This window comes from Vicugna pacos, chromosome 4 (genome assembly GCF_048564905.1).
Source record: "Vicugna pacos chromosome 4, VicPac4, whole genome shotgun sequence".
In the NCBI taxonomy this organism is placed as follows: Eukaryota; Metazoa; Chordata; class Mammalia; order Artiodactyla; family Camelidae; genus Vicugna; species Vicugna pacos.
Genome location: NC_132990.1, coordinates 1299540 through 1325593, shown reverse-complemented (window position 1 = coordinate 1325593; position 26054 = coordinate 1299540). Strand labels below are relative to the sequence as shown.

Sequence of the window (26054 nt, the reverse complement as noted above, 5' to 3'; positions counted from 1 at the left end):
GCTGGGGCGTGTAGAGAGACCCTGCTGGAAAGAAGGCCTGGGACTAGGGTGTGGTGCTCTAAGGGACCAGGTCATTGAACTTGCTTGAAATGGCATCATGGACCAAAGGGTGCTTTACTACACAGTGTGGAGTCCAGGCCCCTAGTTCTCTGAGGCCCAGGGTGAGAGGTCTAACTTATCAATGGCTGAGCAATCCACAAAGCCGTGAGGGTAGCTGTTGGCCTGGAAGGGGTGCAGCGGGACCTTGGTGATGTGGGTGTTGTCACAGACAAGGCATGAGAAGGACATTTTCTGTAGAGACTTCTGCTGCTTCTTAGTGAAGACCCCAGGGTTCTCCCACCAGAACCTGCAGAGACAGACGCAGAGTTTCTCCATCAGCCCAGCTGTGGGCCCCTCTCAATTCTGTCAAAGGGTAGGAACGAGGTCACTGGGGCCGTGCCGAGGTCTGAAGTTAGTCCTCAGGCAGGACATCGGGACGCCCCCCGCAGAGAAGCGCCTCCCTCCCCACCTTCCCCACGGTGGGGTCACTCGCCTGTCTCCATCTCGGATCTGCCGGAACTGCCTCCCCAGGAGGCAGGCCAGGAGAGGCCCCACCCGGCCCCTTTTATCCAGGGGCTCAGCGATGCCCCCTAGCCAGATGTCGATGTTGTCGGGGGTCCTGTACAGATCCAGTAGCTTCTTAGCCAGCTTCTTGTTCTTCAGCACTGCATGCAGCTCCTTCAACGTCTGGGGCTGTGAGAGGTCACAGAAGCCTCTCCAGGAGTTGTACCCTAGGGCGGAGAGGCTGAAGCTGTCTCATCCCAGGGACTTCTTGCCCACAGTCTCTTTGGGGGACACGCCCACTGCATCAGCCCCAGAAAGTCTGGATTCGCAACCTCTGGGACAGGGTAGGCAGGAAGGAAGCCATTGTTTTATACTGTGGCACTGAAGCCTAGAGAGGGCTAGTAGGTTCTTTGGGGCTTGCTCTGGGTCCAGGCACTACTCCAAGCACTGTACAAATATGTAAACTGAGGAACAGAGATGTTAAGTAACTCGCCAAAGGTCACACCACTAGACAAGGTGTCGCCGAGATCTGAACCCAGGCAGTGTGGCTCTTAAGTACTACATTTAAGAAGGCCCAAAAATCATTGCTTTCCCTCTACGATCCATTTCTTAATATTTTCGGGGCTTTAAAACTGGTTTTAGACGTCAGTTGTTGATTTCTTTTTCGTCTGAGGAGCTCAAAGATAGTACCAGATGTGTTTTCTGGTCTCTGCATTAGGGAGACTGGAAGATTCCATTTCACAGAGGAACAAAGTAAGTTTTAAAAATGGGCATCTTGGTCTTCTGTTTTAAAACTGATCAGAGCCTCAGGGCTATAGAAGAGAGTCCGCAGGAACCCTGGGAAGCAGCCACAAGTTCCCCAGGCATGGCTGGACCCCTGGCCCACTCACCGGGCATCCCATGGTCCCGGCACCGCTGTATGTTGATGGCGGCTAGGTCAAAGCCGTGGATCGTGTAAGGGGGCTGGAAGAGCTTGTTGCGCAGGTCGCCCGTCATCATTCTCTTCTGACCCAACAACTTGGACTTCTTGGCCAGCAGGCCCCGTACCAGAGGGTCAATTCCACCTGCAGGGAGACCAGGCCCTCATGGGGATGGGGGTAGGCTGGGGACATCGTCCACTGCTGTCCGCCCCTTCCACCAGACATTTTCTCGTAGGTGAAAGAAGAGCTAACTGAACCTTTTGGGCTGGAAGTGGGGAGGGAAGAGCCTGCTGTGGCCTGCAGGGTAGGCTGGGGGCCGGGGTCCAGGTCAGACTGCACGCCTTCGGGGTGGAGGGAAGGGGGCACTCCGGGGGTGACAGCATGAGCATCAGCCTCAGGGACTTTTTCCCAAGCTCTAGTTCAGAGAATTGGCTCCTTCTCCTGACATATGTTCCCGCAAGGAACTGTGCAGCAAGGGAAGAGATGGCAGAAATCAAATGCCCTGATTTGTCAGGACTTAAGGAAAGCCAATTTCATTACAGCCCAGCCCAGGAATCCTAAGCGGAGCTGTGTCCAACCTTTGGCACTTAATGGAGGTGGAAAGCCGTAGAGAAGGCAGAAAGAGCAGTTTATTTACCAGACCCATGCATTCTTTCTACAGCAATCAGAGAAGCCCGAGACATGGAAAGAAAGCAGAGAAAATTCAGCAACTTAAAGGTCAGAGGAGAAAGTAAAGAATAATAGCTAAATTTAGTGACCACATTCTGTGTGTCAGGAACCACTGCAGACTAAGTTCTATCCATATATTTCAATTTTTATATAGCCTAGTGAGATAGGTATTATTATTGTCCCCATTTCACAAATAAGAAAACTGAGGCTCAAGGGGGGTGAATTCACTTGCCCAGGGTCACACAGGAAGTGCATGGAGTCTGACTTCCAAGCCAGGTTTCCCCAGAAGCAGGCTGCAGAGTGAGACAGCCAGGTGCTGCCCTGAAAGGACATACCATCTTTGACTATCCTCCAGGTGTTGAAGAAGAGGGTGTGCAGGGGAAGCTCTGGTTCTGGACCCCATGGCTGATAATTCTCATCCAGGCGGGACATAGTGGAGGGGACCTCCAAGTGGCCAAAGCGGAAGGCAAAGGTGAAGACATTGGAGATTCGGGGATCCACAGATTTGTTATAGCCTCGATATGGAGGGATCCACTTCTGCATCTCATCACCTAGCACAATGGGTAGATAGTCCCTAAAGGTGATAATCTGGAAGGAAAAACGAGTTGTGAGAAAAGGGCATGAGGAGACGTAAAACCTCTGCAGAGCGAGGTGGGAGAGAAGCCGCTGCCAAGAGGGATGACTGGTCAAAAATCAAGGATGGCTAATGGATAGCACATGTGTCCAATTCCCCTTCCTATGACCCTGGCAGACATTACTAATTGATCACGACATACTTTCTGCTGCTCTTTCATAATTTGTCTCCATGTAGGCTTTACCAATCAGTCACTTTAATATGGCCCTTGAGATGTACTCTCTTTGCCATCTTTGCTATAAGTTTACGACTTTGAAGCTAAAGTGACAGTCCTTATGCATCACTTTAACATGATGAAGTCATATTCTTAAACTTTTCCCCATAGGCCAGGGTGAGAGGAATGAAGAACCACAGGAATGATTCACAGGGTAACCAAGGAAAGTTCATTCAACCTCCAGTTCTCAAAGAAATGCTGCACTACAGAGAGATCTGTTTTTCATTTTGTTTTGCTCAAAACAATGAACCAACATAAAGTGAGAAAATTTGGAAATATCATGCCACCACTTAACTCAATAATTATAATAATTGTTTCTTCTTTCGAATCTTTGTCTACAGGATACCTAGTTTTACATAACTGTAACCCTGGAGAATGCATGCTTTTGCATTCTGCTTTTTCACTTTAAGTTTCTCACATTTCTACCTAGCTCCCAACTATTATATAATTAAATGTGTATGATATTCTCTTGCACTCGTGGGTCCTTCTTTTATTGTTTTACTCTTTGGTTGCTGCCCATTTCTTCAGCAGCTTAGATCTAAGGATGTCATCCTTGGAGCAGGCAGTCTGCGCCTCAGGCTGTGGGAGTCAGCAGGGGACAGGCCCCTGCCTCTGGCCACAGTGACTGGCTCAGCTGTGGCACCAGACGAGGCTGGTGAGTCAGATTCTCTCTCTCAGGAATTTAGATTTCAGAGGCAGCTATCCTAGACTGTTTCTGGTGGCGCCTGATCTGAGGGACAGATGGGGTGATATGCGCTGTCATTTCCTACCATGTGCAGAAAAGCAGGGAAAACCCATCTGCAGAGAAGGAGAGTGGAGAAGTGAAGAGAGGAGCAGAGAGGAGGGAGAGGCAGAGCGGGAGTAGCTGCCCTAATTCCAGATGGTTTCCAGGCTCTGGCTTTAACCCTTTCTGAGGCCCAGCTACAGTCCCTGCCCAGGGGTTCCGGGAGGAACCCTTACCTGCTTCCACTTGTCTAGGGTGAGCCAATACAAAACACCTGTGCTAGTCTGGGTGGGCTTCTTCCTCCTGTAGTCCAAGAAGCCTCATTGCAGGTGGGACTGCGTCTCCCTCAAATTCATATGCTGAAGCTCTAACACTCTAGTGGGACTGTATTAGGAGATAAGGCCAGTTAAGATGTAATTAAGGTTAAATGATGTCATAAGGGTGGGGCCCTAGTCCAATAAGACTAGTGTCCTTACAAGAAGAGAGAAGTGCATACATGGAGGAAAGACCATGTGAGGACACAGAGGGAACACGGCCAAGCCAAGGAGAAAAGCCTCAGGGGAAATTAGACCCGCTAACTGCTTAATCTTGGACTTCCAGCCTCCAGAACTGTGAGACAAAATAAATTTCTGTTGTGTAAGCCACCCAGTCTGCATTATTTTGTTATGACAGCTCAACCAAACGAATATAAGCCTCAACTCAGATAGTCTTTACGTAGATATTTTTAATTCTTTGGATGATTTCCTACAAACATCTCTAGCAGCAAGATTTCTGAGTCTAAAATTTTCATAATAAATGTTGAATTCTGGAGACTTTTCTAAGAAATAAATGGAAATAGATCTTCGATGGTGAAGAGCATGTGCTTCTGGTTCCAGAATGAGATGGAGTAGACTCATTTTTCCTTAGTCTTCCCCACTAAATAGAACTAAAAACCTTGGAAATTATTCAACAGACAACAATAAATAGACTGTAAAAGCTGGAAAGAAGGTGAACTGGATAAGAACCTCAGGACTTGAGGAATGACAATAAGATGAGCTCCTACACATCCCAGGCTGGGTCCGTGAGAAGCTGGCACCCTGGAAGCTCCAATAGGAATAGACAAAAGAAGCTATGAAAAGCCTTCTCTCTCTTTCTGGAGAGGACTGGGTCAGGGGAAATTCAGCAGGGACCTAGCAAAGAGCCCTCAAACCCACCTCACAATCCAAACCATTAGCCATCTTTGCTCTTGATACACAACCCAGGCTGGTGAATGGTCTGATCTGCCTGCAGCAGTAAAGCCCCGTCTCTCTGTTCTTCATCCATCGGCATAGAGACTCAGGTGCAGTGGTTTCTGATCCTTTAGAAGATTTCCTAGCAACAGAAGGGAGCCAGGAAAGTACCTTCCTGCCCTACAGACAGAGTCAACAGGGATTGAGTTGAAACCCCAGACATACCAGAAGAATGAAGCAGATGAGGATACCATTGCAAGGGCTCAGGAAACTAAACTATCTTTGGAACTAAAGCTCACAAAGTATGCCAGAACCTACATGCCAAACCTAAATAGAGTAACTGCATTCTTAAACAGAAGAATTAAACAGGATCAAGAATCTTGTCTCCTAACATAATAACTGAAATGCCTAGGATACAACTGAAAATCACTTATAATGCCAAGAACCAGGAAAGCCACAATTTGAGTGAGGAAAGACAATCAACTAATGCCAATGCTGACATGAATCAGCTGTTGGAATCATCTGATAAAGATTTCAAAGCAGCTGTCATAAAAATGCTCCAACAATCCATTATGTTATCTTGAAACAAATGAAAAAAACAACATCTCAGCAAAGAAGTAGAATTTTATTAAAAAATTGAAATTATAGAACTGAAAATACACTAACTGAAATGAAAAACTTGTTGGCTAGACCCAGTAGTACAGTGGATGTGACAGTGAAGACAGACCAATAGAATTCAGTCAATCTGAGCAACAGAGAGAAATAGACAGAAAAAAACTCCCCAAACTGCCCCCCAACCCTCAAACAAACCAGAACCTCAGGGTTCTGTGGGACAATAATAAAAGATCTAATATTCATATTAATGGAGTCCCAGAAGTAGAGGAGAAAGGGAGTGGGATGAAAAAGTACTTGAAGAAATAATGTTTGAAAACCTCCCCATATCTTTACAGATTTCAGAAACTGAATTTCAAACAGAATAAATCCAAAGAAAGCTACTCTAAGACACATCATAATTAAATTTCTGAACACAAATATAAAGTGTTAAAAATAGCCAAGGAGAAATGACTCATTACCTATAAAAGAACACCAATTTGAATAACAGTAAATTTCCGATCTGAAATCACGGAGGACAGAGAAAAGTGGTACAACATTTTTCAAGTGCTGAAAGAAAAGAACTGTCAACCCTGAATCTAGTATCTGGTAAAACTATTCTTCAAGAATAAAGACGAAAAAAAAGACATTCTCAGATGAAGGAAAGAGAATTTATTGCTAGCTGATGTATCCTCAAAAACTGGCTAAAGGAAACTCTCTAAGCATAAAGAAAATGATAACAGAAGAAGGCTGGGAACTTCAGAAAGGAAATGAGAACAGTGTAATGGAAAATAGAAGCAAACAGACTGAATTACTTTCTACCTTATGAGTTTCTTTAATCATAGTTTATGGCTAAAGCACTATCTGATGTGGTGCTAAATGTAGGGACCTAATGGAAGTTAAGTTTTCTACACTTCACTGAAAGTGATAAAACACTGACACCTGTAGGTTTTGATATGATGCACATATGACAATACTGAGAACAATTACTAAGAAAACTATGCAAAGTGATGTACTAAAATCAAAATGGACCTCTAAAAAGTGTTCAGATAACCTACAGGAAAGCAAGGAAAACAATAACAATAGAGGAATGAGAAACAGGGAACAAACAGGAAACATAATAAAATGGCAGATTTAAGCCTTAACACGTCAATAATTACTATACATGTAAATGATCTAAATGCACCGATTTTAAGACAGAGATTGGTCGAGCAGATTAAAAAAAAAGTGGCCTTGGCTCTGGGTTTAATCCCCAGCACCTCCATTAAAAAACATTTTTTTAAAAAGTGACTTAAATTATGTGTCGTCAATAAGACACATACTTCAAACATAATGACATAGGTAGGTTGAAACTGGTGGAATAAGATACATCATGGAGACATTAATTTTTAAAAGCAAGAGAGGTTATATTAATATCAGGTGAAATCAACTTCAGAGCAAAGAAGATTACAAGGGACAAAAAGGGACATTGCATGCTGAAAATGGATCTATCCATCAAGAAGATCAAGCAATCCTAAATGTTTATTCACCAAGCAACGGAGCTGCAAAAATACATGAAGCAAAAATCGATAGAACTGAAAGAAGAAATAGACAAATTCTCAATTATAGTTGGGGACTTCAACACCCTACTCTGAGCAATTGATAGAACCACTAGAGAGAAATCAGCAAGGAGACAGAACTGAATAGAACCACCAATAAATGGGATCTAAGTGACGTTTATAGAACACACCACCCAACAACAGCAGAATAAAAATATTTTCGAAGGACCTATGGAACATTCAACAAGATAACCATACCAGGGCTATAAAATATACCTTAACAAATCTAAAAGAAATGAAATCATATATTCTCTGACCATGATGGAATCAGACTAGATATTAATAACAGACAGGCAGCAGGAAAATGTTTAAACACTTCTAAATTAAATAACGTACTTCTAAATAGGCCACAGGTCAAAGAGGAAGTCTGAAAGAAGATAACAGCAGAAAATACATATTGAGTGAAAATGAAAACAGAACATATCAAAATTTGTAGGCTGCAGCTAACTCAGTGCTAAGAGGGAAATTTATATCACTTACTATACTTCTGTTAGAAAAGAGGAAAGCTCTCAAATTAATACTCTAAGTTCCTACCTCAATAAACTAGAAGGAAGAGCAAAATAAACCCAAAGCAAGCAAAACAGGCTAAAGAAGAAAAATCATATGATCATATAAATCAATGCAGAAAAACCACTTGACAAAGTTCCACATCTGTTGATGGCAAAAACTCTCAGTAGACTAGGCAATAGAGCAGGACTTCCTCAACGTCATCTAGAGCAGCTACAAAAAATTCATAACCAACATTATACTTAATGATGAAAACTTGAATACTTTTCTTCTATTATTGGGAGATAAGAATGTCTGCTCTCACCACTCTTGCTCAATATAGTACAGGAAGTTATAGCTACTGTAATAAGGGAAGAAAAAGAAATTTAAAATGAAGAAATATAACTGCCTTTATTTGCATATGGCATGATTATCTATATAGAAAATCCCAAGGAATCTACAGAACTCCTGGAACTAATTGAGTTCAGCAAGGTCATAAGATACAGAATCAGCAGGTAAAAATTGTCAATTATCTGCAAGCTTCAAACTGCCAACTTACCCTTTCCCTGTACACCAGAAATTGACACAACATTGTAAACTGACTAGTATTGAGTGACTTCAATTAAAAAATCAGTTATATATTTATACACTGATAAGAAGTGGAAACTGAAATAAGAGATGTAATATTTATAATTCCTCCAAAGAAAATGAAATTCTCAGGTATACATGCAACAAACATGTGTAGGCTCTTGATGATAAAAATTACAAAGTGCTGAAGAAAGAAATCAAAGAAAATCTAAATACTTGGAGAGACATACGATGTTTATCTACTGGAAAATTCAACATTGTAAAGATGTCATTTGTCCCTAAATGGATCTATAATTTTAATACAATTCCTATCCAAATCTCAGTAAGATTTCTTTGTAGACATAGATTAGCCTGTTTTAAAATATATATGGAAAGGGAAAGTCCTTACAGTAGCCAAAATAATTTTGAAAAAGAAGAAGAAAGTGGGAAGAGTCATTCTTCCCAATGCTAAGTCTTATTATGTGGTTACTAATAGTTATTAATTATACACTGTAGTAATGGTGTAGGAATAGACACATAGGTTGATGGAATGAAACAGACAATCCAGAAATAGATTCACATAAACATGCCCAAATAACTTTTGACAAAGGAACAAAAGCAGTTCAATAGAAGAAAGACAGTCTTTACACAAATGGTGCATGAGCAGTTAGACATCCGTAGCTCCCCCGACCAATGAACCTTGACCTAAATCTTATGTTTTACACAAAAATTAACCCCAAATAGATCACAGACTTAAATGTAAAACATAGAACTATAAAAAGTCTAGGAAAAAAAAACAGGAGAAAAATCTTTGGGATCTAGGACCAGGGAAAGAGTAAAGACTTGACACCAAAAGCACAATCCATGAAAGAAAAAAACTGATAAATTTGACCTCATCAAAATGAAAAACTCTTTCTCTGCAAAAGATCCTGTTAAGAGAATGAGAAGACAAAGTACAGACTGGAAGAAAATATTTAAAGTCACATATGTGACAAAGGACTCGTATCCAGAATACATAAATCATTCTCAAAACCCAACAATAAAAGACAAAATCCAATTTGAAAATATGCAAAATACATGAGCAGGTATTTACTGAAGAGGATATCCAGATAACAAAAAACACACGAAAAGATATTCAATATGATCAACCATCAGAGAAATGCAAATTAAAGCCAACATGAGTTATCACTACATACCTAACAGAAAGGGTGAAAAAAAATTAGTAATGACACCAAATAATGACCAGGATGCAGAGAATTTGGGTCATTCATACATTGCTGATGGGAATGTAAAAATGATACAGCCACTCTGGAAAACAGTTTTGCAGTTCCTTTTAAAATTAAAAATGGACTTACCATATGACCCAGCAATTGCACTCTTGGGCTTAAATTCCAGACAAATAAAAACTTATTTTCTTGCAGAAACATAGATATGAATGTTCATGGCAGCATTATTCACAATAGCCCTAAACTGGAAACTATCCAAATGTCTTTCAATAGGTGAACGATTAAACAAAGCATGAGATGGTTCTCAACAACAAAAAGGAATGAACTATTGATATATGCAATGACTTGGATGAACCTCAAGGAAATTATGCTGAATGTGAAAGGCCAGTCTCAAAAGAACACATACTGCATGATTTCATTTATATAACATTCATGGAGTAACATAAGTGTACAGATGGAGGATGGATTAGTGGTTGCCTGGGGTTAGGAAAATGGGAAGGGGGAGGGTGGCTGTGGCTATAAAAACATAGCCCAAGGGCATCTTGTGGCGATGGAAGTTAGGTATCTTTATAGTGGCGGTGATTCCATGAAACGACACATGTGATACTATTGCCTGGAGCTACACACACACACACATGCACCACACATGAAGATGATGAAATCTGAATAAACTCTGTAGTTGTTATCAGTGTTAACCTCCTGATTGTGATCTGGTGACATAGTTCTGCAAAGTGTTAACACTGGGGGAGGTGCATGTACATGTTTGGACAACTTCTTGAGAATCTACAATTATTTCAAAATAAAATGTTTAAAAAATAAGAATCAACATATCGCCCTTTCTACATCCCTTCTAGTCAACTGGCCAATCAACAATAGCAATTAACTGTGCCGGTGACATGTGGCTTAAGTGCAGAAAATTTTTAAAGACGATAATCCGATCAAAACAACTGGAATAAGTGTGCTGTCACAGTCCCAGGAGTGATGGAGCCTACGGTCCCAATGAGGGCACCTGGGTAGGCACACTGAGTGACCACGTGAGACTGACTCTCCAGTACTCGGAATCCAGGGACTCATTTTGGGGCCGAGAGGCAGAAGAAGCACAGGGGAGGTTTACAAGAATGAGATGATGGGAAAGCAGCAGCAGCAGAGCAAGGGGGAACGCAGAGGGGCTAGCGGGAGGTGTGGGGACCAGCAGAGAGCAGGGTCAGGAGCGGGAGCGAGGCTGGCGTGTGGCGCAGTGCTCCTGGGCCCACCTGCATGAAGGCTCCCAGGATTTTCCGGGTTCCTGGTAGAGCTTCTCTCCATCCCAGCGAGGGTTGAGTCTCTTTAGTTCTCTGGCCAGACGGTTGTGCTCTCGGAGAAGCAGGGTGTGGGAAGCGGCCAGGAGGATCTGCTCTGAGGCTCGGGAATCTCCTGAAAGCCCGCAAGGTAGGAAGGTAGGTTCCCTGGAGCAACCCCAGACCCCAGGGACCTGCACGAAGAAATCAGTGACAATGTCCCAAAGAGAACCTCTCCTAAGCCCCTCCTTCCAGTTAATTTAAGGGAAGTCAGGTGGAAAGAGATCAGGGTTGGGATTCATAGATTTGAATCTCAACTCTACACACACACTTTTAGCCGTGTGACTTAAGACTTCACATTTCTAAGCCACCGTCTTCATATCTGGGAAAATGGGGCTAATAAGGTCGACCCTCAAGACTGACAGAAAGACTACAGGTGACATTAAAAAATTAAAATTTGGTAATTAAATCCCAACTGCCTTCCAAGATGGGACCCACAAATAAACAAGGGGCTTTTCATTGTGTGGAACAACTTTGAAGGTTTTAGGAATCCAAGTTTGAGGGTAGGGTCCAATTCCTCTGTGTAATACAGGATGAGATAGAGGCAATTGGGAGGGACGGAGGAATAGGATGGGAGGTCAGATAGATGGTGCAAGACCGGATCTTTCTCTTTGTGTCCTCCAATCTTCAGGAAAGTCTGTTAAATTCACAAGTGCTTAGTCGTACTGGGTAATTTTTTGGGGGGGAAACAGGCAAAGGCTTGGTCTGGATTGATGTGAGAGATGCAGGGACACAGCTAAGAGAAGATCTGGCCCTACAGACTGGCCTCCTGCCATGTCTGGGTGGCAGGGGGCTTGCCCTGGGGGATTGGATCTTTAGAAGAGAGAAAGCCTCCGAAAGCCAAAGGCAGTGAGGACCAGGAGGACAGGAACCCCCAGAATGAGAATTTGGTTGTGCACGGGCTGTATGGAGTAGGGGCTTTGTGCCAAGTTTATAAAAAGCATTAAAGCTATATCTTCCTCTTCATCTAGAACTTCCTCTTCTAGGAAATTATCTTAGTAAAAAATTTTTAAATGTGCACCAAGATTCATCAACAAGGATGCTCATTAACTTAAAAACAACAACAAAAAAATCACAGGAAAACCAGAAATGACTTGAATGTCTCCAAATCGGGTTGACAAAAATCAATTATGATAATAAATGTCACGGAATACCAGGCAGCCACTTAAGAGCCCACTGTAGAAGATGGTTTCATGATGTGATGCATGAAGGGAAGTCATCAGGTTACAGAGCATTATTTCAAGTGCAACCTCAATGATGTAAAACAATGTAGAGTGATGGGATAGAAAAAAACCTGGGAAGATAGGCATTCAAATGCTAAGAATGATTATCTGTGGGTGGTGGGATCTTGTGAATTTTCTTATTTATTTTTACAGTGAACATACATTCTTAGATTCTGTATTCACCTGGGCCCTTCTGCCAGTCCTGGACAGTGCCCGGGGCGGTGGTGGCTCGGTGTGTGTTTTTGTAGAAGATGATGAGAAGGAACAATGGTAAAGCCTCCCCAGAGGCTGCCCAGGGGCCTCGTGAAGTTTTTCTGGCCTCCCTCTGCTCTCAGTCCCCAGGATAACCCCCTTGTCCTTGGGCGCCTCTGTTCCCAGCCTAAACTCACCCGCCAGGAAGCAAGGCACTTGGGCAGTGGTGTTGATGACCTCACAGGGGCTCGGCTTCTTGTTGACAAAGGGTGGCTAGGCCAGCCCGTGGTCCCAGAACTCCTGGTTGACGGCCATGAGGCCCAGCTGACTACTGAGGTCACGGAGACGGCTGGCCAGGCTGGGCTCAGAGCCGTACACTAAGCTGGCGTCCAGGAAGGAGGTCAGGGCGTTGATCTGCTCTCGGGCCAAAGACTGGTAAGGAGGATTGGGGCAGACAAACCCAGCTCGGAAGAAAGGCATGCATTTCCCTTGAGTCATCACCTTGCGGTCATTGCGCGGGAACTGCAGAGACATTAGGGTGACTGGGCAGAGGTGGTACAGCTGGTAACCCCAGGGCAGGTCCAGATGCAGCTGGCAAAAATGCTGATGGTGTCCTCCTGGGACCCTGGGACCACACGCTGGCTCCTGGTGCCTCCTGCTGACACTATACGTCTTGGGCCCCCAATACCTTGAAGTTCATGACGTCCCGCTGTGGAAAAGGGCTGAAGGGATTCATCCAATCTTTTATAGCAAAGGTTCCAAATTTTTGGTGGTGAGGGAGTCCTCCGACCCCGGCACAAGGAAGCAGAACACGAGACAGGAAAGGGTTTGTTAATAATAACTGCTAACAACAGCTACCATTTGTTTATTTTGGCCCTTCCATGTGCTAGGCATTATGCATACTTTATCTCACTCTGGTCCTCATAAAACCCTGTAAGGTAGGTAATTTGGTCCCATTTTACCCAGGAGAAAACCGAGGCTCAGAAAGGTTGAGTCATGTGCCCAAGAACTTACAAACTGCAAAGGAAAGATGTGGGATTCAGAGCTAGAGTGACTTCACTCCATAGCTCATGTTCTTTATAACACAGCTCACAGCCTTGATTTATTTCAGTAAAGAAATCACTCTCTAACTGTAAAATCCCTGAAGAAAAGGTGCATCATGGCAAGTTCCTTGTCCTTCCTGCTGGAAATTCCCATAAATACCGGCTGCTCATTCTGACTCATCCATCAGGTTTCAGCTTTTTCTGGAAGGAGCCGTCCTGGACCCCATGGTGACTTATAGCAACATTCCACAAATTTTACTGTGTATGCAATGAATCTCCTGGGAATCCTGATAAAATGTGGATTCTGTTTCCCAATGTCTTGGACAACAATATCTTGTTGTACTTCTAACAAGACCCCAGGTGACACCAAATGCTGCTGGGCCGGGGACTCAGACGGCCCTCCCCAGCGCTTCCCAATTTTGCCATTAGTGGTTACTCGTCCATTTCCTACACAGACCCTTCGTCCTTGAGGGAAGGGACAGTGTGTCATTTGCCAGGCACGGAGTAGATGATTAATGTCTATTTACTAAGTAAACGAGTGAGTGAATGAATAGATGTGTGAGGCTTGGGAAGCTGTCAAATCAGCATTCAAGACCTACCAAGAGGTCCTGGCTGACTGCCTGGCGGGGAACGTCTGCTACCTTAGGGAGGCAGGGGGTTTGTCAGGGACGCGCAGTTGCAGTGGCCTACCATGATGGGGAAGCAGTAGTCTCCCTGGATACAGTGCTCATCACACTGCGCTTTGGAGTACTCGCTGCTCCCCAGCTCCGTGTCCGGGGAAAAGTCCAGGTCGTGGTCCACAATCTGACCCCACTGCATGAAGAGCAGGGACCTGTTCTGGTCCAGAACACCCTCTTCATTCAGGTAGCCGACAATCTTGTTGGATACCTCACGGGCCTACGGATGGAGAGAGAAGGAGAGGGAGGAGAAGATGCTTCAAGGATTTAGCTTCAACTGCAGTTTATTGAGTACCTATGATATGATAGGTGTGTTTCATCCTTATGACAAGCTTGTGAGGCAGGTGGCGTTACTCCCATTTTGTAGATGTGGAGACTGAGTCCTAGAGAGGTGAAGTCAATTGACCAAGGTCCTACAGCCACAAAGGGCCAGGTCTGTATGACTGGATGGCTTGCAAGGCCAGTGCCGTTTCCACTCGGAGAGGCAAAAAGAAAGACAGGCTGTTTTCTGAAGCCAGTGCCATGGAGATGCCCGGTGTCTGGGATTAGGGGAGGGGCTCTGGGAAGAGGGCCTGCCAAGTCAGATGAGGCCAACAGAGAGGACCTCTAGGCAAACAACGGCTGGTGCACTCCAGGGGATGGGACAGGGCAGGCGCCAGCGGGATGCAGCAGGGAGGCCATCTGCCTGGGAAACCCCAGGGCACCTGGTCTGTTGGCAGCTGGGAAGTGACCATCACATAACCGGGCTCCGGGACCCGGGCTCTGCTGCCCTCTAGTGGCACTTGGGGGAACACTTCCAGGGAGCCATTCCAAATCTGCATCTCTCCGCCTGCGGCTCCACCGCGCACCCTTTGTCCTCCCACCTATTTCTTCTTCCTTTCCTTGAGTGTTTGGGGAGTGCATCCCTTCTCTTCTGACTCCCATCCTTCACCTGCCTGCCCGGGGCTCTCCCCGACCCCGGGCCTGCGCTCACCAGCGGGAGAGGGAAGCCGTTCCGCCTCTTCCCCCGCGTCCAGCCAAAGGCAGGGAGAGCCCGTCCTCGTACTCTGCCGGCAGCCAGCGCGCCAACGCCTGGTTGGCGGCTCCCAGGGCGGGGTGCCTCCTGAAACAGCAAGACCCGTCCTCAGCCTCGGCCGGTCGGCCCCGGGGTCTGCTTGTTTGAAAACCCCACTGGGAATCCCCTGGGGAAGGACCTGGAGCCTCTGAACAAGGGATAGGGGGCCCGGAGGAGGTGCTTCTCAACTGTGGGGTGTCTGGGCTACTCTCACCTCCGAAGGCGCGGGGCTCCTCTGCACCGGGGAAAGGTGCTGCTTCCAGTGGGTTACAGTGGTCTCTAGAAGGTGGGGAAGTTAGGGGGGTTCCAACAGCACAGATTCCAGTGGGACGCTAGTCCAAGAGGGTAAGGCAGTGGGAGTTCTGCCTGTAATGTCCAAGTGGCAAAGTCCTGGCTGGGTTGGGCAGGGCAGGTGGCCTGGGCAGGTGGGCTGAGCCTAGTGGGCTGTTTGTGGGGATGGGAGGCACCTGCCTTCTATACCCACCCATGGCCACTCACCCGTTATTACAGTCTCCTGTGATGGTGCGGTAAGGGCTGTTCTCATCACATTTCACCACGGAAACTGGGACGTCACAGCCCACCTCCCAAGAGAGTGCAGTCAAGTCCAGGCTGGGGTCTGAAAGAGAAGGGATGCCAAGTGGGCTGGATTCTTCCTCCGCTTTCCGTGTTTCTGTGGACACCAGTTGGGCTGGACTCTCTCCAGTTTCTGTGGTGGTCCTGTTCCTGGCAGGATTTAAGTGAGGGGCGCTGTGGTCTTGGGAGGATAACACATTGGGAAGCTTTAGGCATCAGAGGCTTCCACGTGGGCACAGAATGGAGAGACCTCCTAATGCAGGCTGTGCTCCATCCCAGTGCCCGCAGTGAAAGGGAGGCAAGGGAATCTGGCTCTGGGGGCTTCTTTGGGGGGCTCATTTGTGAAAGTTGGCAGAGGCCCCAGCACATTTTGAATCTTGGAGTCCAAACTGCTCCCTGCTTCTCCCTACCTTGTCCCAGTTTCCTTCTTTTGCAACTTTGGAATTTGCCCAAACACCCAGGCCAGGGATCTTCATCCACTTGATGTTTGCCCAGGGAGAACTTGTAGCCTCTTCCTCGAGTCATGACCAATCCCCTCCCTCCGTGACCCTCCGTGAGCTGTGCCATTCAGTAGGGGGTGGGGCGGAGGGGTTGGGGAGGTCATGACCAGTCCATCAGCTCATTGTTTCAGCCCCACAGCACCCAGAACAAGAGGGAAATCTCATCACCTGTGACATAATCCCAGTAAATCCCCTCGACACAGGTGGCTTAAACTGTCCCTTTCACAGGCGGAAGTGGTGACACTGTGGTTTGGGACAAGGAACTGGTGTTTATTGACATTAGTCCTTCCTCTGAACAGAGACCTAACAGATGGCGTTATAACAAAGAGCATGAATGTCCCCTCATTGCGAGCTGGCAGTGGGACCTTGCTGGGCCTGAGTTCCTCTCTCTGCAGGAAAGAGCATGGGCGTCGCTGAACTCAGCCTCTCCTTGCTCTGCAGGTCTAGGAGAGAGAGAGGCGATGGCTCCCAAGAGGAAATGCAGCTTTTGCTGGCTTCTGCTCTCCCCTGTGGCGAGATGACCCCTTCTTGCCATCAGAGGGCTGGTGAGCTTTCTGTACCTGTGACGTTGGTCTGGGTCACTTTCTGCCACAGTCTCTTTAAGGACTCCTCCCACACCTGCCCATTGTGGATGGCTGTGCGCGTCCGGCCCTTGGCATGCTTGAGGTACTCTGAGAGCTGTCGAGTGGTGGGCACCTCAGAGCTCATGGCAGCCTTCAGCCTACAATTGAGAGCAGTGGGGGAGTCACGACCTGGCCCCCGGGCTTCGACCCTGTAGAAGGGGTGTGAGGCGCCGTGTGTGTAGGGAGGAGCTGGGTGGGGGGTGGACAGCACGCCAGAGACCTCCCCCCACTTCTGTGTTCTCTTCTGATGCCTCTGGAAAATCTCTTCTGGGAGGAGGAAGCTACAGCATGTCTTTAAGCTTTGTGACGTCTGCTTCTGAGGGAAGGCAGGCAGAGGAAGGTGAGCCCTTCCTGAATTAGAATTGGCAGGTGGCAGCTGTGCTGGCTGCTTCCAGATCTGTTGGGGAACCTCAAACTCACCTTAGTCCCAGGATGTACGGATTTAGGCTAAGAAACCCCTGACCGTGGAGCTGGCCTCTCATCGAGCCTCATGGACTGAGAATTCTAGAAACACCATGCCTCTGGGCCTCCAGTTCTGCCCACGAAAGCATCCTTAATTCCACCTGGCCCTAGAGTGAGACTGGGGTTTGTTTAGACGTGGCTGGAGCATCCAGCCTCTTGCTGCCCATTTATTTGGTCGGATGTTCAGCCTTTTTATTCTTAAATTCCCATGTATAAAATGAGAAGCCAAAAACCCTTCTACTACTAAGAAATTGGAGATTAAGGGCAAGATGTCAGAAAGTCCCTCTATGAGAACCTCCAGCCCCTGTGGTGCTCCGCTTCCTCATGTGTGAGATGAGGGGACTCCAGGAGACGATCTGTAAGACTCTTCACGAACCCCCTCTAGACTCAAGGCTCTAAGACTCAAATATTGGAAGTGGCTCAAATTCTCACAAAGACATCCCTGCTTTGGGAGTGAACTGCACAGGCTGTAACACCTGGCCTGTCCCTGTAGACCAGGTTATTAACTCTATTTCAGGTGTGAGGGGGCCTGGTGTCTCAGCCTGAGGGGCTACGTGGCTCATTACCAGACCTACGTGCTTCTAACCTCCCCTCCACCTTGGTGAAAAAGAACCCAAGAAGATAAACCTGCTGCCTTTTGTTGCAGGAGACCTCGTGGCCCAGGGACCCAGACTCCTGCAGGTCCAGTATGGTAACCACTAGCCACATTTGGCTATTTAAATGGAAATTCATTAAAATGAAATACAATTAAAAATTCAGTTCCTTGGTGCTCTGGTCACATTTCAAGTGCTCAGTAGCCGCATGTAGTCAGTGGTTCCTGTATCGGACAGCACTGACCTAGAGTTTGGGCCTAGAGGTCACGTTTGAACCCTGGTTCCACCAGGATGGGCGTATGGATGTGACCTCCCAGTGAGCTGTGCCTCCTCTGTGAACTGGGAATCAGTGTCGCTGACACCAGCGCCCGTGGCCTTTGCAACATGCTGTCTGGGTTTGACTCCTGCTGCTACTTACTGGTGGCCTTTGGGCAAGTTACTCAACCTCTCTGTACCCAGTTTCCTTATCCACAAAATGTGGATAATGGTGGTAACCATGCAATTTGATCATTTGGCCTCAAAAACAGCTAAATCCTATAGTTGGGTTAAGCACTGCATAGGATTTGAGGGAGGAAGGAATGAGAAAGGCCAAGAGCGGACTCTGGCACAGAATAAAGCCACGTGCCTTAGCACCAGGCCACCATCTTCATCAGCCAGGTCCCAAAGGGTCCCCCACCCACGAACAAGAAAGTGGGGTTGCTGGGCCTCCCAGGGTTTCACCGAAAGTTCCCATGCAAGGTCCTATGTGCGCCTTCCTTCCTCCTGGGCCAGGGCTCCGTGCAGCCTCCTGCCTGAACCTGACTCACCCGGGAGGTACCTCCTGCTTTGCCTCAGGGTGGGGCTCCCTGGGGGGAGGCAGGGCCTTGGAGGAACTCTTTCCATCTCTAGGCCTCCACCCTCGACCTAGCCAGCATCCTCCCCCACCTGGATGGCCGCAGCAGACTCCTAACTGGGTTCCTGGCTCCTCTCCTGTCCTTCTCCCGTCCAGCTCCACCCCACTGCCGGAGGGAGCTTTTTGGAATGAAAAGCAGGCCAGGCTGCTCTCTGACTGAAGCACTTCCTTGGCTCCCCGACGATGTGTGTGAATCCACATGCTTACTGCATCCATGCTCGTGACCTTGTGCAGTCAATGCCTCTATCTAGTTCCCAAACATTTTCATCACCTGCCAAGGAGACCCTACGCCCATGAACAGTCACGTCCCATCCCTCCCTCCTCCTCCCTGGTGCCCACGAATCTGCCTCTGACTCTTGGGTCCTCAGGCTCTGCCTGCGTGCTCCTCCTTTCCTACCACTGCCACCAGCACCAGCCTCTTTTCTGTTTCCTGAGCACCCTAAGCTCTTGCCTGCCTCAGGACCTTTGCTTCTGCTGTTCCCAGACCCTGGAATGCCATCCCCCCAGCTCTCAACATGGCTGGCTCTTTCTCGCCCTCCATCTGGCTTCCCGGATCCCTGCACCTGGAGCCGCAGCCACTGCTCTGTTTATTTCCTTTCTTGTCCTTCTCACAGATCGTGAGTTGCTGGATTGTTTGTTTGGGTGCTTGTGAACAAGATGTTTAAACGTAGATTCTTGACATCTCCACGAGGCCCCAAGTCCAAGAACTAACCAGTGGGGGCAAGTTTGAAAGCAAGGCTGGTGGTCCTGTGCTGCGCAACTCCCAAGGGAGGTGCTGAACACTGATTTTGTGGCTTTTATTCTGCCCCACCTTCGGGCTCTGACAGGATTGACATTAGGGAGGGAGAATTTTCATTCGGAGATGGTTTCCCTGCTGCCACCATGGGGCTTCCTCTTTGGACTAATTCTAGTGACAAGGGACTTAACAGGCAGCTCCACTGTGTGTTTGTGGCTGGTGATTGGCACCTGCCCAAAAGGCCTAAAGAAAACAAGAAAAGAAGAGGCGGCTGGTGCTCTGAACCTAAGAGCAGAGTAAGCCAGACAGGGCGGCCCTGGGCCCCAAATCCGCACATCCTCCAGCAGCAGGGGAAAGTCTCCTGGAGCCTCTTTAAAAAGGACCTGACTCAAGAAGGTGTGGCGAGGGGAGAGGGAGTGAGCCCCAGGCTCCTGGGCTGAGGGTTGGAGCTGTGAGCTGCTGGCCGGAAACTTCTCTGGGTCAGAGAGTTGGCAGCAAATCTCTGAGAGCCGAAAAGTGCCCAAGGAGGAAAGGCGCTTCTGACCCACCCCCCTTCCACCCTCACCCTCAGGCATTAAGTTGTCCCGGTGACTTAGACTTTGCCATCCTGCCCCCCTCCTACCTCCCCCAGCTCTACCCCTAAGAGTCAGAAACCTGGGCTGGGGGAGGGGGACAAACGACCAGGCGCCCTTCTCTCACTGTGAGAGCAGGAAGCAGCACTGAGCTGAGGAAAGTGAGACGCTCTCGGCTTCATCTTCTCATGCTGACATTTGAATTCCTGAAAGGACACTGTTCTTGGGACTAGAAGTGACCAGAGCACATCTTGTCCTCTAAAAGTCAGCCCAAAGGTTATGGGACCACTTGAGAGTTTACTCAAGGGCCAAGGAGGAAGGAAGCCCCAGGAGGCAAGAGTAAGGTGGGCCCCTCAGGCTTTCTGAGACTCTGGTATGCGTGACCCAAGGAATCACTCAGCCACGTGGAAGAAAGTGCTTGTAGGGTCAGATTAGACATCCCCTTCACAGTAACTTAGAGGCTGAGGATTTAGGAATTGTGGGCTGTTACTCCTACTTGCCACACACGCCCGCAGGTGAGGGTGGAAGGGCAGGTTGTATAACCGCGTTGGCTCCCTGGCTTGTCAGGGCTGGCCCAGGTGTGCTCATCATGAACGGGAAGCCCAGGAAGGGGGACACATGCGGTGTGTGCGTCTCACCTACCTGGTCCGGGAATCCAGGAAAGCCTTGTTGACGTGAGCCTTGACCTGACGCACGGCGTCAGACATGGCGGCAGCGGTGGTCTGCGCTTGGATGGGGAGGAGCAAGGAGCAGGGTATCAGACTCCACTCTTTGGAAAAGCCTTTGCTTCTGTTTCCCTCGTTCTCAGCCATTAACCCACCCCTCAGATCTGAGCAGGCAGAAGATCAAGATTGAAAACATTCACCAGGAGAAAAAACCTCGAATGGTAAGAATACTCTCTGATTCTCAGTAAGCTGTCAGTGTTGTTCTCAGGAGTCCACTACAATATAGTCATCCCTCAGTATCCACAGGGATTTGGTTCCAGGACCTCCCAGGATGCTCAAATCCCTCGTATAAAATGGTATAGTATTTGCATACAACCTATGCACATCTTCCCATATTCTTTCAATCATCTCTAGATTACTTATAATACCCAACGCAATGTAAATGCCATGTAAATAGTTGTAAATCCAATGTAAATGCTATGTAAATAATTGCAAGAGTGGGTATTTTTTGGGGGGGGAGCTTTCTGGAATTTTTTTTTCTGATTACTTTTCATCCACTGTTGGTTGAATCTGCTGATGCAGAACCTGCAGATACTGAGAGCTAATTGGACCCAGTGATGGGATTCAGAAAGTCTGTGACCACTCAGGTTGGCTCTGGCTGCTGGTGCGGAATTTTTTGGTTCTTGGTGAGGCGGACCCGTAAGCTAGTCCATCAAAGGGCTTGGCTGATCACCAGGACCCTGAAGTAGGGAAGGGGATGGAATAGAGTAAAAGTGAGATTCCTTGTTTTCACTCGTACTGGGGTCTGGAGATTGGGGGGGCAGGATATAGTCTCTAAACAAGGAGGGTATAGTGGCTTAAATAATGCCCCTCCAAAATATATGCCAACTGGAACTTTATTTGGAAATAGGGTCTTGGCAGATTTACCTAATTAAGATGAAATCATATAGGTACAGGATTAGAATGGGTTCTAAATCCAGTGACTGGTAGTCTTATAAAAAGAGAAGAGGACACACACAGAGAAGAAGATCATGTGCAGATGGAGGCAGAGCTTGGAGTGACGCAGTTATAAGCCAAGGATTGCTGGGAGCCATCAGAAACTGGAAGAGGCAAGGAAGGATTCTTCCCTAGAGTCTTCAGAGGAACATGACCCTGCCAACACTTTGATTTTGGACTTCCAGCCTCCTGAACTGTGGGAGAATAAATTTCTGTTGTGTTAAGCCACCCAGTTTGTGGTCCTTAGTTACAGCAACCCCGGGAAATCAACACAGAGTGGCCCTTACCAGTGGTGTCAGATGCTGCAGCCTGGAACAAGGTCAGGGAAGCCAAAAGGACTGGGAGATGGAGAAGGACCCGCATCACTGAAACGAGACCCAGGATCATGGCGTGAGCCTTGGAGAGTCCCCATGGTGGGGAGCTGGATCACAGAAAGGGGATGATAAAGCAAAAACAGCCCAGAGAATGCCAGACACCCTGACATTGGGGCAGAGGAGGGGAAACCACAGTAACTAAGCATCTCCCGTGTGTGCAGGTCCACGGTAGGTACTGAGAGATGGAAAGGAAGGAGCTCAGGCTTCGGGGTCAGGAGGTCCTACGTTGTAGTTCTCCACGTGCTCTAACTAGCTCTGTGACATCGGGCAGGTTACGTAACATCTCTGGGTCCCTGGCCTGCCATGTGAGGGGGTTGGACCAAGTGACCCAGGATGTCTGATTCTGCTCTGACAGCCTGTGACTCAAGATTCTGTACCTGTCTTGTCACCGGTGACAAATGCTGTTACCAAATCTGGTACACATCTTAGGAGTTCCCCTTCCCCTTTCCCCTCAGGATGAAAGCCGTCCTCCTCTGGCCCAGCACAAGAGAATGTGCCAGAGACACAGATGCTCAGTTTCTACCTTCAGAAGCCGGCAGGGGCTTTACCCCCTCTCAGAGAGCCATCTTGATGGGAACACATGAATGAAAGTTGTGAAAAAGCTCAAGGTGCCCCGGAGCTCACAGCTGTGTGCCAGGTTGCCTGGAGAGATTCCAGCTCTTCGATTAACCCCTGCATCGTGAGCTTTAAACTCTGACCCTAGATTGTCAGATTAAAAGCATGCAGCTTTGTTTGTTTTGGGGCTTAGGGTGTTCATTAGATTTGGTGGAATAGACCCAAAATATCTTTCAAGGAGATACTAGCTCCAGCCTTGGAGGTGGCCATGGAATACAGATGGAATGATGGTGTATCTAGACTGTGTTCACAAGAGGTCCCCATAGTGTGCCTTCACTGACTGAACTCCAGAAACGCACCCTGGAGAAGGTCCTCAGATTGGCTGCCCTCTCCAGATCTACTTGACGCTCCCTAAGAGGAATCGTGGGTCTGGAGTTTTGCCTGAGAAACCATCCAGGTGGTCTTCCAGGCATTCTCTGGATAATCTCCAGAAAAGACCTGTGTATCTGGACCAGATAATTTCAGGCCCCCCTGACACCCCCACACCTCCTCAGTCTTTCCCTCTGACCTTTGATGATCTCCCTAAATAATTTTTATCTTGTTGAATGTACTTTTTGTAAGCTTACTCGAGAAAAAAAAAGACAAAGTATGAATAAATGCCTATCTGGTCAAGATTCTCTCCAGCACTTTTTTTTTTTCCCAAGAGGAAATCTCAGACAGTTGAGATTGACGCCTCAGTGGGCTCCTGTCCTTACACCTCTACGAGTGGAAACATTGTCCTCCTTTTTGTGATTTGAGGAGATCACTGAGCCAGCAGAAATCTAGCCTTTCAAGAAAACAAAGATGATGGTTTTGGAAAATAAAAAGCATCATTGATATTATTTTATTATTAAAAAATTTGGGGGGTAATTAGGTTTATTTATTTATTTGTTTATTTCTTCTTCATTCATGCATTCAATGGAGGTACTGGGGATTGAACCTAGGACCTCATACATGCTAGGCATGCACTCTACCACTGAGCTATACCCTCCCCAATATTATTTTATATTGTGGTAAAAACACATAGCATAAAATTTGCTGTCTTCACCATTTTTAGCCATACAGTACAACAGTGACAAGTATATTCATACTGATGTACAAGAGATCTCTAGAACTATTTCATCTTGCAAAACAGAAACTCCACCCGCTAAATGCCAACTCTCATTTCCCCCCTCCTCTCCTCCCAGCCCCTTATCATTGATTTTTTTTTTAAGAGAACTGATGGGTACACAAGTATTCATTATATTATTCTTTCAATGGCTAATGTATTTTATAATAAATCAAAAACAAAAATTAAAAGGTTAGTCTATGAAAAGATGTATCATCTGAGAGAGACCAAGGAAGAAAAATATCGTAGCCAAAGAAATAAAAGTTGAGAAATCTGAACAGGAAAAGGTCCTTAGATACTCATTTATCCTCTCCTTTCCTTGGAACCCCCTTCATACTTCCCTCACTGAAAAGTGGTAGGTGGGAACTTCAAGGCCAAAGCTAAATTATTTTCCATGTCTTGACCGTCTTTCCTGGTGGGCGTGAACAAAGCATATGGGACAGAAAGCCGAGCCAAGCAAAGTTCATGCCACTGGCGGCAGGGGGTGTGCAGAAAGATCCTGGAGGCACACTCCAGAGCCAAGAGGCTTCTGGGATGTTTGAATATTTACACACATTCTTATCATCATGCTCAGTGCAGAGACCATTTCCCAAGCCCTTTGGTTTGCATCAAAGCTTGGAGTCTTCCCTGGGACATGAAGCACTATCTGGAGACAGAGCTCTTTCCTATGCAATGCCTTCTCTGCCCAATAAACTCCTATTCATTCTTCAAAACCCAGGCCAAGTGCCACCTTTTCTATGAAGTGTACCAGATTTCTCCAGGCCAAGTTAGGCCATTTCTTTTTCTGTCCTCCCACAGTGCTTTACTCATATCTCATGTTACTGTTTCCCCTATGGAGATCATGAGCTCCTCAAGAGCTATATCTTACTGGCTTTTGTTTCTTCCAGTGCCCAAGCCTAGTGTTGGTACAAAATAGGTGCTGAGTACTTGCTGAATGAATGAAACCCCTAGGGCAGAGAAATCCAACATCTGGAGGGTGCAGAGGCAGAGGGTGGTGATGGTCCCTTAGCAGGGTCCTCCCACCTTAATGTGCCTACTCATCACCTAGGGAACTTGTTAAACGCAGATTCTAACTCAGAAGGTCCTAGAAGGGGCCTGAGAGCCTGTACTTCCAACAAGCTCCCAGGTGATGCCGATGCTGCTGCTCTGCCGACCACACTGAATGTCACGACCTCCAAGAGTCTGGCTCTCAGACTTGCTCAGAAGTCACCATGGGGGCTACAGGAAGGACTGAGAAGGGAAGGCATCAGGAGGATGCTTTTCCGTGAATGGTGAGAGCTCTGTTGAGGGTGGTGGGAAGGGCCAGTAGGAAAATCAACAAACACCCCATCACCCCCCGAATGCTCTGTTTGATCTTTTGAGCAGTTCCAGTATCAAGAGAAGAATGGAGAAGAGAGAGTTCTTATCACACTCTCTACTGCAGAACAAAATCCACCTGAGCCATAGGGTTTGGGACACCTAATTACATTTAAAAATAAAAAAACTGATTCAACCACTCCATTCTCCCAAGACAAAGCCCATCTAAATATCGCTGCTTTCATAAATCTGATTGAGAACCAAGTGTCCATACGGCACTCAAGACACCTGAGACTAGACGTTCAGGGCTAACTAGATGTTCAGGGCTGCTGTCGGAAGCATGAGCTGCTGGAAACAAGATGAAGATCCGAGAGCCCTGGGTCAGGGAACCCTTTAAAACACTGCAGACTTTTCCCGATAGTATGGTGGTCGCATCATATCACACCAGTCTCAAGAACACCATGTGTCATTCTGTGACTAATTTCCCCCAACTTTCTGTGTGACCTGGGCCCGTGATCTCTCTGAAGCCTCAGTTCCCAACAGGATGGATGAGAGATCTATGGTACCTTCTAGCCCTAAGAGTTTATGATTCTATGACTCAGTTTTCAGACTCAGAAATGCCTCCTTATCCAACAAAGGGATTCAATCACATTCTCCCTTACACAAAATGGGGATGACCTGCCAGGGTGGCAGCCAGAGCTGGCAACAGAAAATGCCTGATGAAGACAAGTCCAAATCCAGTACCAAGCTTTCTGAGAAGTCTTTAGGAAATTTCATCATCAACTGCACAGAAACCAGGAAAGATTAAAATTAATGACTCTTACCTGCCAAGGGCCTTGGCCTCCTGTGGCAGCCAGGTGTGTTTCTCTGCTTGAAGGAGTTGGTTTTTATACCGTCTATCATAATTTATTTCTGGGAGAGGCCCAGAAGGAAAGATTTTGAGGGGCTGATGTGGCTTGGAGGAGACGCTTAGGTTCAGCGGGAAACACCCTGTGACTCTAAGGCAGACGCATGAGGAAACTGCAGAATGGCAGGGACTGGTTGATACAGTATCACTGACTCTGGGTGAAGCAAAATCCTCTTCTTCCCATGTTCCAGGTCAAATACGGAGTCCTGCTGCAGTCATGGAAGGCAAACCTCCAATCTCTGAGCAGGCTTGTCCCT

General features: G+C 47.1%; 1 pseudogene; it reads right to left on the bottom strand.

Annotated features, from left to right (window-relative positions):
- Positions 1 to 141: 141 nt before the first annotated feature.
- On the bottom strand, positions 142 to 25793 carry LOC140695786 (lactoperoxidase-like; annotated as a pseudogene).
- Between the last annotated feature and the right edge of the window lie 261 nt (positions 25794 to 26054).